General features: G+C 47.2%; 1 protein-coding gene and 1 pseudogene across 2 annotated transcripts in view; one reads left to right on the forward strand and one right to left on the reverse strand.

The window, feature by feature from the left end:
* The window catches only part of FANCC (FA complementation group C), a gene marked incomplete at its 3' end in the record, with an annotated part of 195878 nt that overhangs the window by 57988 nt on the left and 122450 nt on the right, over positions 1 to 15440 (reverse strand). The gene's annotated exons all lie outside the window — the stretch shown is intronic.
* Positions 3239 to 5362, forward strand: LOC306643002 (small ribosomal subunit protein uS5-like; annotated as a pseudogene). The gene has a single exon. The product of its transcript is annotated as a small ribosomal subunit protein uS5-like (transcript).

Genomic DNA, 15440 nt, shown 5'->3' on the forward strand with positions numbered 1-15440 from the left:
CTCTGCGGCTAGGATGTTTCCTGCCTGGAGGATGTGAAGCCCTGGGTTCGAGCCCCAGCACTGCTAAACAAGCAAACAAACTGACAAATAAAAAAAATTTTTTTCTTAATGATCAAGCATTTTAATTGCTAAGAATAACTTTTTTACTGCCACCTAGTGGCAAATGTTCAAAACACACCATCATTAAACAGGCATCTGGCCTTGGACTGAGAGACTTCCTGCAGTCATTTGAGCAGTTTCTTTTTTAAATGCTGGAAGAGCAATCTTAGAGATCCTCTACCTCATCCCCTCAATTTAACCAATAAGGAACTGGGTTTCCAGATATGAAAAGACAGCTGCAAAATTATGTGTATATAATGAACAGCTTCTGCATTTAAAATGTGCAGACCAATCACCTGGACCAGGATCTAAAATCCTCCGAAGCAGCAACCAACGTGGTAGTGCCAGGCGTTGAGCCCAGTGTTGACTCGCGGAGGAGTTCTAATCATGACCGAGCTTGGCCGGTGCTTGGCACACCACTGGCATGCTGCTTATACCATCACGGTGAAGTTCTGTAAGACAAGTTTCAACTTTGACTGTTTTCAGGTATCATGTTGGCCCCCAACTCACTGTATCTGCTCCACCGTGCAACAGGTGGCACATTCACCAGCGGGTCAGGGACGCTGGGGCATGCTGGCTATGGCCTGGCGTGTGTCAGGTGTGCAAGAAGAGCTGTGGGTTCTGCTCAGGCAAAGGGCTGGGAGAGCCAGACCGTGGCTGGTGCTGTCGGCTGAGACAGAGCACCTGTTTTCTGTTTCTCCAAACCATCTCTTCATCTGAGCGTTAAACTCCTGCAGAATTCCTACCAGTTTGCTCTCTACTGCATGCCTCTATAGTAAACACACATGCACACACACCATCCTCATCCTTTGTTCCACAGAACACATGCTGAGTGTGATCTGTACGCCTGCCTCCTCACCTGAGCTACCAGGGAGGAAGCCTAGAGCCTGGTGAGGGGTCATGGAGACGGGCACAGCTGTAGCACACGACCCAGCACACCACGTGCCATGCTTAGAGCCAAGATGCTCACCATGGGAGCAGGCCCAGAGAGAGGAGTTCCCACTGGCCACTTTCAGGGTGTTCCTAGAGGGATGGGGTCGACACTGACCTGGTGGCTGGAGAAGACCAGAGTGCAGGAGTGATGTGCTGGGAGAACAGCATTGGATGCAGGCAGGCGGTGGCGAGGGGCCATGCCCAAGGCTCTCGAGTCACCCCTGACTCCAGGTTCCACCTGGCTCCCAAGCACAGCCCGCCCCATGTGGCCTCAACCTGTCTGGTCACACTCACTTTCCAGCTTTCCTCTGTGATCCCTGGGGCCAGGTGAAGCCAGGCTCCCTGCTGGTCACCAAAGCCACCCAGCCCTACCCTGAGAAACCAGCAACTCCCACCCAGGCCAGCCGCCAGCATTACACTGAACTCAAAATGTGCCTTTCTCCAAGCCCCCTGCTCTGGTTTCCAGCAGGGTAAGATCTTGTCCTCCTGACTTCTCTGCGGTCTCCTGCTTGCCTTTCTCCTGGGAGCCTCGCAGGGCTCTAAGAAACACATCTCATTCCAGGCAGGAGCCGCAGGCTCTGGAAGGAGGGCCTGGCTGCCTGACCCTGACGTTCCTCCCAGCGCCTGTGAGCTCGACCTTGGCACTTCACAAACACGGGCTGGAGCACGCCCAATGGGAAGACAGCTCCTTCACAACCCCCGAGAGACGGAATCGCCTCTTTTCCCGTGCCCTCCTTAACATGGTCAGGTTTCTTTTCACAATTGCTTTCCAAAGTCATAAAATGTCCACAGAACACTGACAAAGCAACAACAAAAACGATAACACAACACCGTTCTGTAGTCTTCCTTCCAAGGACCGACGCGCTCTGGTGACGCTGACCAGAAGCCTGTGCACTGGCGCGGATGTGACCCCTCTGGATAGCGAGCTGCTCTGGAGCCTGGCAGCTTCTGGTCGCCTATGGACACGGTGCAGGCTGAGCACGCCCGGGAGCCATAGAGAAGCTGGGGGTGTCAGCTTTGTGGAACGGGCAACTCCGAGGCAGGCTCAGCTGTGTTCAAAGTTGTGATGCAGATCTCCACGTCTGGAAACCTCTTCCTGCAAAGCTGACTAGTAAAATAAAATCCTTTTCTTTTCTTAGTTCTAATTTATTTAATTATCCCCCCAAATGTATCCCACATTATATCACCGTGTCTCTTTTCCCACAGAAGTATCTGGTCTAGGAGTGCAGAACGGGCCTCAGAAGCTGCCACTATGAACACTTGGCAGTTCTGCTACAATGCAGCATACCTGTGCCCTCATGATGAATGAGTCACTTCCATTTTTACAGTCCCATGGCATTCTGTGTAAACATCGAGTAAAACATTTATGTTATTATACTGGAATTGTTTGTTTACTTAACTAATATTAAAATTCCTAAATTAATTAAATTACCTGCAAGTCATTTATAGTTTTCTAAACTGAATGTCATACTGAAAACTGGCCTATTTTCTTAATAACACGATCTTAAATTATCATTTCCTCCACCAACAAAGACAATCTAGAAATTAGACCAACACATCAGTGTCAACCAAATTTATTTCAGTGAACAAGAAAAAGAAATGTTGCCCTCTATAGAGTACAATGGACCAGCAAAGCCCAGCACGGCCAAGACCACGAGTGTTAAAGAAAGTTTGAAATTTTAAAAAATACATCTCAGCCATCTGCAGAAGGGGACAGATACCTATATACGGTTCTACCAAGAAAAAGTTCAATGTCACAAAGTCGTCCATTCTCTGGCCTCTCGACACAATGCTGGGTCCACAACAATCCTGAATGAGGGTTTAAACTTCACAAGCTTTTCTAAATTGACACAAAAAAAGCAAGGGCCAGGCACTGCATAGGCTAATGGAAAGGAGAAAGGTACGGAAAGCAACAGGCAGCACACCCTCATCACCCGAAGCTCAGAGCAGGCCCAGGGAGCACGATGCCCACCCACGCCCCACAGGCAGAGCCAGGAGACTCTCCACCCTGCCGCCAAGGTGCCAGGACACATGTGGCCTCTATCACACTGCCATCCCTACTAGTCTGCAGCACCTGTATTAGGAGAGTTCTCTGGGCCCAAACTCATAAAATCTGAAATCCTTGATAAAATTAAGGAATAATCAGTTTACAAATTATGATACCCATTGCCACTGATAAAACTGTAAAAACGTTTCAAATTCTGCAACTCAGAAAATATTTTAGTTTTCATAGTATTTTTATTTCCCATTTAAGGTTTAAGATATTTCGATATGTAACTAGCACATGTGATACTAGAATAATCTACAATTCAAATCAAGAAGTGCATCCTAACTTAAAGGGAATACACCTGAAAGTCAGATGCATTTAAATTATTATAAAATCATTTTGAGGAAAAAAATTGTTTTCATTACAAGTATTTGTGATAATGCATTCACTAGCAAAGTGGTCACGAGCAGTAGGACTTTTCTAAGAATGAAAACAGCCCGCACTTAGGCTTACACATGAATTCCTTTGATCTGAATAAATCAACCTAAACTGCCACAGAACACAATGCCCTGTTCTCAACTGAAGTCCAACAGCTTATTTCTAACAGTTCATCTTCTTGCTTTTTGGTTGTATTAGGGTACAACAGATCCAATCAATAGATCTGCAATTACCATGGTTCTTCTTATTTTAATCCAGCATTTAAACTGTTAAATCATTTTCAATTTTCAAATAGAATTCGTATCTATTTAATCCTGAGTGAAACAATTTCTTCCTGACGGAAAACTATCGCATATAAAACACGTGCTGAGAAACACTTTCCCCATGCGTGGTTAGGAAGCAAGGTTCATAAGTAGTCAGTCATTGATAACTTTGCCTCTTTTAATAAGCCACACTCTGAGATGCAGAGAAGTATTTCAAAAATGATTTCAAATCAGGGAAGAAAAGAGTTTTCAAATTCTATCATAAAAAAAAATCGGGGGTGGGTGCTGGGGACTGAACCACTGAACTACATGCCTAGCCCTTTTTATTTTATTTTCAGACAGGGTCTTACTGGGTGGCTTAGGCTGCCCTTGAATTTACCACCCTCCTGCCTCAGCCTCCCGAGTTGCTGGGATTACGGGCCCGCACTACCATGTTCAGCCTGAATGCTACCATTTTAAAAAATGGACTTGTGACTCAGTCCTCTTTTAAAGTAAAAGTTAGTGTGAAGAAACCACATCTTGATTGAGCTGCTTAAAAGGGCTGCTGAAATACCACTAAGGTGAGTAAGTTGAAACCAATCAGATTCTCCCAATCTTGGCCTAACTGATATTTGATGATTGGCTGTGGCAGGGATCGGTCCTCCGTGCCAGCAGCACCCACCCTCCAAGTTGTGACTGCCAAAACCAGCTCTAAACATGGCCAAGTCCCCCTGGAAGCAGAATCACCTCTGCTGAGAAGCTCTGGTTCAAACACACATACGCCTGATGTTTAAAAATTAGCTTGGCTTCTTCTCTGGGAAAACACCAAATGGTAGATGACGCCGGTGCAGCGGGAGGGGCCCAGGGCCCCAGAATGGGTGGTTGTGAGGGCTTCCTTGGAGGTTTCGGTAGCAGTCTCCAAGGCCCTGGCGCTAGCAGAGGCAAGGCTGAAGACAAGGAGTGGATCTCGGTCACCAAGCTGGGCTGCTGGTCAAGGACATGAAGATCGAGTCCCTGGAGGAGATCTACCTCTTCTCTTTGCCCATCAAGGAGTCTGAGATCATGGACTTTTCCTGGGGGCATCACTCAAGGATGAGGTTTTGAAGATCATGCCTGTACAGAAGCAGACTCATGCTGGCCAGCGGACGAAGTTCAAGGCATTTGTAGCCATCGGGGACTACAATGGTCATGCTGGACTGGGAGTTAAGTGCTCCAAGGAGGTAGCCACTGCTATCCGAGGGGCCATCATCCTGTCCAAGCTCTCCATTGTTTCTGTGTGGGGAGGCTACTGGGGAACAAGATTGGCAAGCCCCACACTGTCCCTTGCAAGGTGAATGGACGTTGTGGTTCTGTGCTGGTGCGGATCATCCCTGCCCCCAGAGGTACTGGCATTGTCTCAGCCCCCTGTGCCCAAGAAGCTACTGCTGAGGGCTGGTATTGATGACCGCTACACTTTTGCCAGGGGCTGCACTGCCCCCTTGGGCAACTTCGCTAAGGCCACCTTTGACGCCATCTCTAAGACATACAGCTATTTGACTCCCCATCTCTGGAAAGAAACTGTGTTCACCAAGTCTCCCTATCAGGAATTCACTGACCATCTTGTGAAAACCACACCAGAGTCTCTGTACAGAGGACCCAGGCTCCAGCTGTGGCTACAACATAGGGTTTTTATACAAAAAATAATAATAATAAAGTGAATGAAACCGATTAAAAAATAAAAATAAAAATTAGTTTGGATTATAGTTTTTGAATTTTTGGTCTCTGGCATAAAGATGAATATTAGCAATATAAAGATTTGTGCAACTGATATAGAAATAACTACAGGACGGCTAAGGGTTAGCTCAGGGGTAGAGCACAGCCTAGTAGATCTGAGGCCCTGGGTCGCAGCCTTATTATTGTGCGGTGCGGGGCAGTGGAATAGCTAGAAGAGTTACTATTAAATTAAGAAAGTGACAGGTGCGTGCATTCAGCATAATTCCATTTGTGTGAAAACAGAAGACAAAGAACATATTCCCACATATAAAGGCAAAAACAATGAGAAAGACCTACAGTCCACTCAGAACAGAGCTCTCTTCTGGGGAGGCCTCTGAGGTGTCAAGTGGCTGATGTGTCTGGACCCCCTGATTTTTTTAGTGAGACTATATTAACCTATTACTTGTGTAACTGAAAAATAAAGGTAAAAAAAAGGCAAAAAGGTCATGGAGCTTTACACAGACTTTGAGTCCTAGTTAATGACCTTGGGATAATTTTTACAAGAGTCAGATATCACCAGTCTCCAGGTCTGTGTAAAAAGTGACATCAGATGATTGTTACAAAATTAGGCAAGTTGCATGTATAGAAAGTAGCCTGCAGGATTTGGGGTTCCCAGCACACCTGTCATCAGAAGCTGCTATAACTCGGTCTCAGTCTGGGTAAGCATGGGATACAAGGGACAGCAGGGGGCCTGGTCCTCCAGGCTGCGTCTGCCTCCTCTTCACTGGAAAGGTCAAAGTTCACTCCTACCTCTCTGCCTCATCACGAACACCTGCCCCTGCGCCCATTTCCCTCACAGTGAAGGCTACATCCCTTGGTGTGCCCCACAAAAAGGAACGTAAGAGGGCCCAGGAAGAGCCCAGTGAGGAAGCCGGTGGAGGAAGTTGGGGTTTCTCCCCTGACCTGTGAGGAAACACTCACACCCAAATCACCAGCTACGGAGCTGGCACGCAGCACTGGCTTCTCCAGCACCCTTCCCCTGCCACTGTCAAGTCTGGCCACAGCCCAAGTGCCATGTAGCTAAAGGTCACCTGGGAGAGAACCTATGGAAGACAGCAGAGAGGACGCCAGGACCAGCCTACAGCCCCGCCCCAGCTGGAACCACTGCTTTCTCTGGTCCAAGAACTACACCCGGGGTGCAGATGAGCATGGACCCGTGTGGGCCCAGGGTGGGCTTCCTCCAGGCCGAGCTGGAGTGCTCTCCGAGGGCGACGCTAGGATGTGCGGTCACACTTGGGCCCCAGCAGCTCTGCCACGAGGTGGAAGTCACTCCCCACCTGCCGCTCCTTTCCTTTCAAACAGACAAAGCTATCTCTCGAGGTAAGGTGTACGAAGAAGTCATGCACGTGGGTCAGCAGGCCAGAGACCTGGCTCACGGTAGGTGCTATGTGGACGCTGGCTGCCCAGAGCCAGGGCTGCCTTGGTTTCTCTGAGGCAGGCGCTCAGCAGGACAGGACAGAGAGGAGTCTTCCATGCACCCTGCTGCTTATCTACAAGTCAGCCATGAACCGTCGCCTATGCGGAGCTGAAGCAGTTCCCACTTTGCCAAATTAAACTTATGATCTCCACCTTCTCTCCCCAGGGTCCTCCTCCTGTGGGCCCAGAAAGGCAGGGTCCTGGCTTCAGGATCCATGCGAGCAGGAGGCTTTGACGCGGTCTTCCCTAAGGAAACACCCTTGCCTGCCACGGCCCCCTCAGGGCTTCCCACCGGAACTCCACGGCTCCATCACTGCCTCTGGGGAAAAAGACGAAACTCAGGAGGGTCCACAGGCCCACACACTGTCTGCTTGGTCCCATGACGTGGTGGGGGTTCGTAGAAGAAAGACGCTCCCACCAATGAAAGTCAAAACACTGCTTTTCCTTTACACTTACCGTGCCTGTCCAAACTTCCAAATCTTCAGATCGGTAAGTCAAACTACGCCTGACATGGCTCCTGCATGGCAGGGTGTCTGCCCTCTCTGCAGGCTACCTCTGGCTCCCCACTAATCCTTACTTCCTGCAGTCTCCTGCTCTCTCCTACCTGTGGGTTCACTCCCCACCTCTCAGCCAACAATCCTCCGGAGTGACTCCTGGGCCCTGGTCTCTAGTCCTGAAGCCTAAACCACCCTCCTGCTTCTCTCCTCTCACTCTGGATACTCAAAATTATAGTATGACATGTCCTGCAACTTTCTGAAAACATTACAAATAAAAATTATGAATTATATTTAAAGTCAGACTCAAAATTTTTTAAAAAAATTTAAAACTTGGTAGACATAATTTTCACAGGCTAGCACACTAGCATGCTATTCAAATACTCTGCATATCAGTTCAAAGTACAAATTGCTCCAAGTTAAAAGACAGAACCAATCTATTCCCATCTCTTTTTGCAGTTTTATATTCACAGCCAAAACAAATTACTGCAGACATATTCCTGTAGCTTTTCCTAAAAAATCCTGCCTCTCAATGTCTTTTTTTTCTTTTTAAAATTTATAAGTCCCATTGCAGTTTAAATGAAATGATCTACAATAAATTTCTAACTGGCCTGGTATTTTTAGAGCCTTCTTTACTGTGAAATAAACACTCAGCAATCTGGAGAAGTGCAGTGGCGAGGGCCTGGCGGGGAGGAGGCTGCTCATTCACAGAACCCCAGCGCCCTGTTTACATAGCCCAGGCCGCGAGCAGGATGCTGACATAACACAATTCACAGAATTTCCAAACACAGGTCCAATCATAATAAAGTCTGCAGTTCTTACTTTTGCTTACAGAACCTCTTGCTTGCTCACTCATTAGTTCCAGGGGGAAAATAGAGTTGGTTTCCCAAAAACCAAAATCAAAAGGTTTTAGAAAATAAGCCTGAACGAAGCAGCAGTATGAATGGTTCCAACCACGGTGTTAAAAACACATTTATAAGAAAGTAGATAGAAAGACAGATTGTTAAACATTACTGAGGACACTGGGCTCCGGGCAGCAGGCCTGCGCTTGATGAGCACCCACCAGCTAGCCACTCCTATCTCTCAAACACCTCAAAGGCCTCTCGCCCCTTTTCCGAGGCCCTGCGGCATTGCCTGGTAACCCCAACCTGTGGGTCTACTCTGCAGGGCTAAACGCTGCTGGCTGTCACACGGCCCAGGCACAGTGTGGGCCTTGACCCAGACCACAACGCTGCCGTGGGCTCAGCACCACCGGGCAGCATGCCGCGCTCCCTCGGTCACTCTCCAAGCAGCGGCGTCCTGTCGTCCTCTCTCATAGCACCTCCACCCTGCCTGAAACTCTAGGTGGAGGACTTGACCTTATGCAAGGCTGAGGAAAACCCTCACCTCACCACCAACCTTCCACCAGCCCCCTACACACACCCATGTTCTGTCTCCACCTCTGTCTCTGTAAAGTGTAGCTGTCACCCTGCTGTCCCAGCCTGGTGGCCGGGACCCTGCTTTCCTCTGCACCTCCACTCGACTACTTGTCATCTTACAGACATGCTGGGGTGCTCCCTGGCTTTGAAGGAGCTCCCCTTGATCCACAGATCCCTCCTGACGGCTGCCGCTTCTTTGCTCTTCTCTTAGCACAGTTTTCTCAGAAACCTGTCTAAACATGCTGTTCAGGTTTGAATATGAGATGTCCCCCAATAAATTCATCTGACAGACATGCAGCAAAGTTCAGAGGTGAGATGATTAGATCATGGGAGCTGCAGCCTCATCGGTGGATCGATCCACTTGAGGGATTAGTAATGTGTATTGGGTGGCAACTGTCGGCAGGCAGGGCCCAGCTGCAGGAAGTGAGTCACTGGTGGCATGCCCCTGGGGCTGCATCCTGTCTCCCTGGCACCTCCCTCCCTCTTTCTCTGCTTGCTAGGCAAGCGCTCTACCACTGAGCCACAACCCCAGCCCTAGATTTCCATTTTTGAATAAAAAAATTGGTCTTATCAAAAACATTATTATGCTCAGAACTCACATTCTGAGCTGGGGGTGCAGCTCAGTGGCAGAATGCTAGCCTGTCATGTGTGAGGCACTGGGTTCCATCCCCAGCACTGCAGAAACCAAAGCAAACCAAAGCTCACGCTCCTCCTGCATACAGTCTTCCCCTGAGAGAGGCACACCTCAGCACTCCTTCCTCCTGCCTTGATGGGACTTTGACAGCAAATACTTTAAATGTACGCACCAAGGAGAACTGGCATCGTTACAGTGTTGGGTCTTTCAAGGCACAAACATTCTCATTAGGTCTTCTTTTACACATTTCATTAGTCTTTATGATTTGCAGTACTCAGATCCTGCTTTGTGAGGTGTGTACCTAAGCGTTCATTTGATTTAGAGCTACTCTAAATGTCTCAGGCTTCCAATCTCAGCTTCCAGGTGTTCCTTTTAATGTGTGGAAATGGAGTTGATTTTGTGTTTCGCTCATCTCCTGCAGCTCTGCCTACTACTTATCAGTTCCAAGAGTTGGGTTCTTGATTTGTTTGTTCATTCTGTTTTGATTTTTGGTAGATTCCTTGGCATCATCTATGAAAACAATTATATTTGTAAAGAGGGATAGTTTTAATTCTTCCTTTCCAGCATGGAGGCCTTTCCCTTCTTTTTCTTGCCTTATAATTGTCAGAACATCCACTGTTCTATGAACATGCTTACCTTGTTCCAGATCAATCTTTCATCACTAAGTGTAGAGGTAACGACAGGTGTTTGGTAAAAGCCTTTTATCAAGTTGAGGAATTTCCATGCTATTCTTAATTTGCTGGGAAATTGTTATCATGAATGGGCATGGGATTTTATGAAATGCTTTCTTCTGCATCAAATGACACAATTGTGATTTTTCTTTCATATGGTGGATCACACAGACTGATGCAGCGGAGCTGGAGTTCTATAATGTGACTAGCTTGTCCATTTTATTGACTCAATTCTGTTGTCTTGGCTTTTTGTGTGCCTTGATTATTTTATTTGTGCCAGATACTACATGTGCAAAACTGTTGGCAGAAATCATTTGAGGCACCAAGATGATGTCACAGTTATCCCCATTATAAATGAGGGACACATGACAGTGATATGTACCCTGAATGGACTCATGAAATTGTGGACAATACTGGATCCCATATACTAGCACCACAAAACCAAGACAGTAGATCTGATAACAGAAATGGTCACTAAGTAACTAAGGGATGAGTGAGTGGCACTCATGAAGTGGTGTATGCTGCTCAAACAGGATGACCACATCTCAGGTAGGATGGTGGGAGTTCTCATCGCACTTCTCAGAATGGTGTGCAGTTTAAGACTTACGTGTTCATTTCTGGAATTCCCATTTAATATTTCTGGACTGTGGTTGGCGACGGTAGCTGAGACCAGGTAGTGACTGCCTGCACCCAGTTCCAGTCACTGAGATGGCTGAAGCCTGGCTGGACGCCCTGTGAGGGCCTGTCCACTTCAGTTCACACTCACTCTGGCTGCACTCCTTCACGGCCCCGCCTGGAGCCACACGTCCCCAGGACACGCTCGCTCAACAGCCTGTAGACTCTGACTCCTGTGCTCCTGACCTCGGCAACAGTGCTCTGCTTACCCCTCTCCTTTGGAAATGACAGACACCCCGTCCCAAACCAGTCTCACCTTCCTTACTCCTGTCCATTCCTGGATCCCACCAGGAGTTACTACACCACAAACTTTCGTATATTCGAGCATGGTTTTCACATTTTGTCTGGATTCTCTCACCCTCTGGAGGAGGGTTCATCTGACTTTTGAATTTGCAGTTGCTAGAAACAGAAATCCCTGTGATCTAATCTGAATATCTGGTGAAAGTTGTGAGCGCTCATCCTGGAAAATTATATACACCTACCACATTTTCACACAATTTCATGGAGTTGCTGGCCCACTGAGACCTCTCCACGGATACCAGGATGCAAGGGCCTCCAGTTACAAAGTTCCAGTCCAGTAAACAGAAAACGGACTGCATGGTAAGCACAGTACTGCGGTCACACTGATTCTGCACACAGTCCTCGTGGTCTCTTCAGGAACTGCGGCCTACGGGTAGTCAAGGTTCTGGGCTGCTGCTGTTGCTGAGGGTTTACCTAAAGAAGTTACTAGGCAGGAGGCCAAGGAGCAAAGTCTCAGATCTGAGCAGTTCTGAACTGATAAGGCCAGCAAAAGAGCCCTTCTTGGTGGGTAGAACAACACAGCAGAGGCTGTAGGAACAGGCATCAAGTGAGCAATGGTGGCTGATTTCCAGGAGTCCCCAGAAAAGGGACCAACCTCAGCAGAAGAGATGGCCAACAATCAAGAACATAATCAGAGGCCTGAGACAGCCTCCCAGAATGGACATATGGCCCCCCGCCAAAGGCCATGGCTGTGGCTAAGCTGGCCCAGAGGGGTAGTAAAGGCACCAGAGCCAGCACTCAGGAGGACAACACACCCCAGGACCCAGCAGCAGAGGTGGCATTTCCAAAATGCTTCCATGCCTGAAGGGTATCAGTTTAGGACTCAGGCAGAAAAGGCTGTGGATCAGAACAGTAGTCCCTACAGGGCCAATTCCAAACCCGCTTTTTTTTTTTTTTTTCTTTTTAAGTTTGTGGCTGCACTGGCATTTAGTGGTAAGAAAATCTAGAAATAAACCTCACAATGACAAACTCACACACAATTTTCAGATATCCCATTATACCTTCGTGCATGTGTAACCTATGCTTACGAGCCTAAATCTATTTCTATACAGGAATACAAAGCATGTTTTGCATGTTCTGACATCCTCTGAGTTCTCAAAAAACGCACCTATTGGGGGAGATTTTACCGCATTTCAGTCAGTTTTACCTGGAGTTGTCCATTTCTTGGAAGATCACCCTTGGAAGGCAAGCCCACTCGCAACACCTCAGAGCCACACCCTCCTCTGTTGCTCTGAAGCTGTGGTCTCACTCACAGAGGGCCTGGGGACGCGCGTGCATGCACACACACACAAACCTGGTTTATTTACTATGTCTCCAGAGTCAAAAGGCTCTATATTTGAGATGCATGTATTTTATTAAAATCATTTTCATTTTACTTTCTCTTTGCATTGTAGTAAAGGCTATATGCTGGTGTTTTTCTTGGAAGAGCACCAGTTGAGCATCACTAATCTGAAAACCTGAAATCTGAAAAGCTCGAATCTGAAACTTTCAAGCACTGACACGACACCTCAACTGGAAAATTCCATACCTTGGAACTATTCCATGCACAAAATTATTTAAAAACATCGTAAAATTACCTTATATATATAAAGTATATATATTAAGCTGATAAATTTTGTGTTTTGACCCAGATCCTAGCTCCAAGAACTTATTATGGATGTGTAAAGATTTTGAAATCTGAATAAAATCTCAAACACTCTTGGTTCTAAGCATTTCATATAAGGGACATTCAACCTGTATCTTTGAACTTCACTGCAGGTAGCCAAGGGGTGTTATAAAACATCTGTTCTGAAAAACTGGCTCTGCCAAGTGTCCTGACCTTCAAACAACCTGCCACCACACTGCAGGCGACTCGGGTCACATCCAGAACCCCCCAGGCCCTCAGCATGGCAGCCCTCTGCACCCTCCTGCTGCTGCTGGGGTAGGACAAGCCTCCCCTCTGGTGTCTCTGCAGCCCCCACCGGCAGCCCTCCCTGCCTCCTGCAGCCTCTCTCACTTGCCATGCCCACTTCCTGTATCCCCTTCCCTTTTTCTCATTAACTCAACTTCTAGCTCCTTTTAAGCCAGCAGAGACCATGTCTATCTGCTGTGGCCCTCCCGGTCCCCCTTCACCCAAAGCAAGGTCACCTTGTTCTAAGGGCTGACCGATGGCCGTGTGCCGCTGGGCCATGGAGCACAGTGTAGGTCAGCACGGGCAGGTGGTTCCTGGCACACACAGACATGGCACTCACTGCAGGAAGGAGCAGAAGATCAGAGGGAAAACCCCATCAGAGCTCCCGCATTCCATCCCGAGGACAAGTGTGATGGCCATGACTTCCCTGCGGAGTTTCAAAAGGTGCCCTTCACCTTGGTCCAATGACTGAGTGGAGATGAAACTTCCATACTTCCTTTTCTCTGCAGGCTCTCCAATTTAAAAACCCTCTATACATGAGAAAGGACGTTTATTAGGAAAAACTTGGTACACCCTAATGAAACTTTCTTTCTTAATAAACACTTACTTTTAGGACGATTTATACTAGTTAGCATCTACCCACTGCCTGTAGCTCAGCTACTGATGATAATATGCATTTAACATGTCAAAGTCTTTTTCTTCCTCTCTTTCAGTGTGAATTTAAAAGAATAAACTTCATTTTTAGGTTTTCTAGGTCAAACTGCTAAGATTACAGACCAATACAAGGGGTGCTAAGTACCAGTGAACGTGCGTCTGGTGTTAGGAGTCGAGGCATGGAGCTCAGAGATCCCGACCTCAGGGTGTGGTGGCGGGGTGTCTGCTGGTGCCCACCCTGACTGGCTTCTCAGTTCAGCACCTCAGTTTCCCATCTTACAGGACAAGGCTGTGCTACTAGCTCCCCACTTGGAGCTGCTGAGGGGCTGGGGTCAGACACGTCTCCAGGGCGTGACGCTCCAGTCACTCGGCACATCGACGCTCGCGGGCTGCTGTCTGTCCACACGTCACCTGTAAATACCAAGAGGCTTAACAGACCCAGGGGGGCTTCTCACTGTGCCTGGAGAGCAGCAAGACCTGCAGTGCAGTCCGGGATTCGGGCCCCTGACCTGCCACCAGGGGAGGGCAGGCAAAGTCCCTTCATTCACACCCCACCTATCACATGAAGGGGTCGCCAGGATTAAATGAACCAATGCGTGGCTTTGCTTTGAAAGCCACAAAAACAGTATCAACACCTAAAGCCTAATTATTTGCATTAGATATTCATTTTTCTTTGAGTAACTCACACATACAATGGCAGGTGACATAAAAATAACACATCCTTTTTTACTTAAAAACTATAACCACCTAAAAAAGACGTCCATCAATTTTAACTTCAAGATACTTATTTGAGCCAGGAGTATACCCATCTCGTCATGCACATAGCCATGTTTTCTTTTAGGGTCCACTGATATGTGCCCCCAAAACAAGTCACCTAAGATCATGCTGCACTGTCCACTGCAGGCCATCTCCCAGGAAGACAGTCAGTCTACACAGGATTTGTCTTCTGCAAAGGAGGTCCACACCATGAATACAAACATACAAGTAACAATAGAGAACTTTTTTAAAGTTGAAACAGTGCAGTATTAAGGTATTTTACAATAATGTCACTTGCTTCCTTTTGAGCAACACTTTAAAAGTTCGTTCAGAGAAACCATTTTTTAAAAATGCACAAATCCAGAGGGAAAGCCCACTTGTAGCACACAATGCTCTGGGGCAGGTCCCTCGTCACTCCCAGCTCAGCTAACCTCTGTGCAACCAGTGCAGGAAAAATAAACCAGGCTGCCACTGTGGCTAGGACCACACAACTTTTTAATGGAACTGTTCCAAGGCTTGAAGTTCCATTTGAAAGTCACTAACAAAACCTTTAGAAATGTGAGGGAAAAAACTGGCCAAAGAACTGCCGGCCTGGCAGGTCCTGAGGCCCGTACTTATCCACCTCACAAAAAGCAACCTCGAGTCCAGTCCGGTTCACTCTTTCCCTCTTCATCTTCTTCAAAGCAATTCACTGACAAAATTGCTATTTCTTTTTTCAGCAAAAAAGAGAAGGATAAAGAAAAGGAGACAGATTCTGCATAAACTGGGAAAGGAAAAAAAATTTTCTGCCACCACATAAGACCTACAATAGTCCTTGACTAATCCACACTGAAGTCTGTTGGTTTAGCACCTAGTGATTTAAATTTGTTCCTTTATACGTAAGAAACAAACACCACACTCTAATACTAGCCAAGACACGGCAGGCCACCTACTTAGATAGCTGGAGATTCATTTTTAAGTTATAGGTAATAACAGGTTTAAAAGTTGCCAAGTTTAAAAAGATTTCCAGAAACCAAGTCCCTTAAAATGCTCCAAACCTCAGATTACTGATGTTGCATTACTTTCTATAATAAGATACAC

The sequence above is a fragment of the Sciurus vulgaris genome (genome assembly GCF_902686455.1).
Source record: "Sciurus vulgaris genome assembly, chromosome: 13".
Taxonomy (NCBI): domain Eukaryota; kingdom Metazoa; phylum Chordata; class Mammalia; order Rodentia; family Sciuridae; genus Sciurus; species Sciurus vulgaris.